Source organism: Exserohilum turcica (genome assembly GCF_000359705.1).
Source record: "Exserohilum turcica Et28A unplaced genomic scaffold SETTUscaffold_21, whole genome shotgun sequence".
In the NCBI taxonomy this organism is placed as follows: Eukaryota; Fungi; Ascomycota; class Dothideomycetes; order Pleosporales; family Pleosporaceae; genus Exserohilum; species Exserohilum turcicum.
This window is the reverse complement of record NW_007360037.1, coordinates 125,520-128,719: the sequence shown is the minus strand read 5'-3', so window position 1 is coordinate 128,719 and position 3,200 is coordinate 125,520.

Here is a 3,200-nt window from a genome sequence, read left to right as displayed (position 1 = left end):
CGTCAAACTGCTGGTCCATAAAGCTCCAGAGGTCTTCAATGTGGCGTTTACTCTGGTTCTGTATTGCCCAGGGTAGAAGTACATCCGCTGCCTTGCCCGTACACCTACTAACCACGTACTCGATCTGAGCGAGGCTTGAAGTTCCTTCGTACTCGTGCTGGAGCTTAGCTTAAGTCTTGTATTTAAACGCTACGTACTTCGTTCGATCTCCATTAAATGGTTCTGGGTGCGGGAACTTGTTCCTGCGCGCAGCTGGCTCGGCGATTGCGGCTGCTGCTGGGGGAGGCGTGAAGGCTCTATGGGACGACTCTGAACGCCCCTCAGCTTGGTTACGCTCGAGTGCCACGAGCCGTTCCGTTAGCACCTGGTTCTGGGCTGTTAACCGATTCATCAGCTCCATCATCTGGGCCATGGCATCCTGGTTGGCCTTCGGCGAGCCTCCTTGCCTTGGTGAGCCCTTTCCTCCCATGACGGCCGATCGTTTGGCGACCGCTTTAATTGTTGGCCTAATTGCTGCCTTCTTCCATCCGTCCTCTCTAAGCATTTGTGTAATTTCGCGCAGGATCTCTTCATCTAATACTCCTGCCTGGTTCTTGGCAGCAGCGTACGCCGCCAGCTCTTCCATATTCAAGTTTGGAACGTTAATCTCCATTGCCTAATTCGTTTTGGACGTCTCGTTCTTTGCCTGCTAATATGCAGGGCTTCTGGTCGCTCTTCGATCCGCTTGCGCAGTCCTTGACTGCGGCCTACTCCTCGTTAGTGAGGACTAGTAGGGCTTACCTTCGGCCGTACTTCTCTTCTAGCTAGTTCTGAACAGCGTTTGGCTGCTGTTGTGTCGCGTCCCTAGGAAGACTCGCGTCTTGCCGTCTCGCTTGTGGGATCTCGTCTCTAATTGAGAGTAATCGCACGGCCTGCACCCCGTCCGATAGAGGATCGACAGGACTTCTCACTACAACGTCCGCTTCTAGCTAACTGTACGCTAGGCCCAAGTGGCCTTTAGGTAGTTTATCACGCGACGTTGCGCCTACGGCTTAGCTTTCCAAGACACGGTAGGACTTCCTAGACAGGTCCCAGGCGACTAAATCGCCTACTGTCTCTCACGGCTGAACTTCCTGCGAAGCTCTGCCCTAGGTGTACTATCTTGCGACGGTCTACCTTCTCGCTGCACTGAAGGCCTTTCGTACCTATTGCAGCACTAACTCTATGTTACTAGCTCGCACTAACAACACGCTCTAAAACTTAGTTAGAAGACAGTCCGCCTAAGGCTTATGTCTAATTAGGATCGAATACAAAATGTAAGGGGCTGCGCTCTAGGGAGCAATCGCGAGGTATACAAGAGGTTGTATTCAATAGAGAGCTATAGAGTCTACTTGCGTGGTGTTTATTTACTTGTTAGAGAAAGGTTGCACCGAGTGTCTGAGCGCGTCGTCTGGGCGCCGCTCAGGCCTCGCACAGATGCTGGGTTGCAGAGTAAGACCTGGCGTCTGCTGCTTGACCGAGATTCCATCGAGGAGCTATCCAAAGGGCGTTCAGCCCGTTACAGCCACTCGCTATACTTTGACGTTATAAGTAAATTAAGCGATAATTTTAAAATCTGTTAGCTTACTATAATAAAAAGGAAGTATAAAAAAAAGTTAAAGTAGTAGTATAGAATATTAGTAAAAATATAGTATAATACTTATAAATACTAAAATAATAAGCTTTATGTTACAAGTAACAAGAAGGATCCTCTCCTTAACAAATGACGAGATGGCTGAAGGCCTAGGGACGTCCACGTCAAAAGGTAATGGACATTGCGGGGCTCAGGGTCACGTGATGTGCCATCCCGCCAAGACGAGACATCCCGCCAAGCTTGGGATGGCAGTGGGCCTTGGGATGGCAGTCCATCCCAGACATCCCGCCAAGAGAGGAAAAGATGGGATGGACGGGATGGCAGGACTGGAAGCAATGAGGATATAAGGATAGATGGATTTCATTATTACTCTCGTTGTGGTTAACTCAAATTGTACTTTCTTACTAGTATTGTTACTTCACAAGATAGTTACATGTTAGTCTATTGAATAGATTAGCGTTGTCAAACCCTGGTTACATCCATAACTCTTTTCCACTACGAATCGCCAGACAACCTCACGGAACACTAGCGTAAAGCTCACCGGCCTTAGTGTGGGACCCGGCAAGAGAAGTATAGATCCAAACCCCGTGTAACACTTTAAAGCTTATTAGTATATATAACGTGGTTCACAAGTGAGTCGCTAACCTAAGCAAGTCGCTAACGCCCCACCACTACATCTACATCAACACGTTATTACAGTTTTTTTATCACAGTTAATAAACTATTATAATACACTAAGTTAATTGTTAGAATTGCTACTATCACTTGCACTATCTATCTTAACTACGCAGGTACGAGCGTTGTGTCCAGTCTGCTTGCAACGCCCGCACCGCCGCTCTCCTCGCACCCTCTTCGACGCACTCTCACCATCACCACGACTGCTACCCGCCTGTTTAGCTAATACTTCTTGTACTTTGCCTATAGTAAGAGTCTCTTCTGTCCGTACGTATCGCCGCTTGCGGCTTTTACGCTTATTTGACTCGTTAAGAGCCGCTCAAAGCGTACCCATTTCCTCCATCATAAGCGTCATTTTATGTGCCATTTGCTGGGCCCCCTTACTTAGCTACGCGATCTACTTAGTGAGTGAATTAGCAGAAGACCCACAGCGTTTTCTCACGCTCTCTTAAATGAGACCAATTTAAGACTTAACTTCGCGCGCGTTGCGTGGTGTCTGCGCCTGCCAGGCGGCTACCTATTGCGGTGATTGTACAGGTGTCTGCACCACCACATCAAGCTTAGATAGCACAGCCTGTGGGTCGTGTGGGACTAGACTAGCGCCTCTAAAGCCAGCTTGGATACGGAGGTGCCTCACAAAAGTTTTGTCCTGCCAAGAATAATTTAGCCGAAATCTGGCCGCTCTCCTACACAACGCCTATCTCTCCCCTCTATATACTCATTACCACCTTGTAGCTCAATTATCTTTGGAATATGTATAAGAATACGCTCAATCCAAGCTTGGATCTTAGCTTGTGGGAGATCTCTCCAGCAATTTAGCCAGATTCTAGTTGCCTCCGTTCTTGACTGTGGAGCTCCTTTCTTTGTAGTCTCTCTCTTCATGTAGAACCAGCATGGCTCAATACAGTTACAG